Source organism: Canis lupus, chromosome X (assembly GCF_003254725.2).
Source record: "Canis lupus dingo isolate Sandy chromosome X, ASM325472v2, whole genome shotgun sequence".
NCBI classification, from domain to species: domain Eukaryota; kingdom Metazoa; phylum Chordata; class Mammalia; order Carnivora; family Canidae; genus Canis; species Canis lupus.
Window position 1 is genome coordinate 122,757,252 of NC_064281.1, and position 477 is coordinate 122,757,728.

The following is a 477-nucleotide window of genomic DNA, read 5'->3' on the forward strand; positions in this document are numbered from 1 at the left end:
CTCTTTTTTTTTTTTTGCGATAGAATTGCTTACAGCGCAACTTCACCATTGTAACACTGTGAAGAGCGTGAAGAAGTCCCCTTCGCTACATTCAGCACATGCGGGACGTGTGCAACGTCTAGTTCCAGCCCGGCCGCATCACCCCAAAAGTAGATCCTGGACCCCCCCCCCCCCCCCGCGGAGGCCTCCCTCTTGGAATTGCTACTACAAAGGAACACATAAAGAAATTAATTTATTTCAATCAATGTCCACACGCAAAGGACAACAGTTCAAAGTCCACTGAGCTGGGGGAAGAGGCGCGCGGAGGAAGGTGGCGCGTGGCGGGAAGCGGCGCGCGGAGGGAGCCGGGCCTCACCACGCGGGGGGCGTGGCGCGGCCGGAGCCGCCCGGGCTGGCGCGAGGCCCCACAGCTCAGCGCGCGGAGGGAGCGGCGCGGAGGGATCCACAGCGCACCCGACACTACTTAAGACAGTCCGC

The 477-nt window shown here is 60.4% G+C and overlaps 1 protein-coding gene across 1 annotated transcript in view; it reads right to left on the minus strand.

The window, feature by feature from the left end:
* The window catches only part of TEX28 (testis expressed 28), a 42,715-nt gene that overhangs the window by 19,085 nt on the left and 23,153 nt on the right, over nucleotides 1-477 (minus strand). The gene's annotated exons all lie outside the window — the stretch shown is intronic.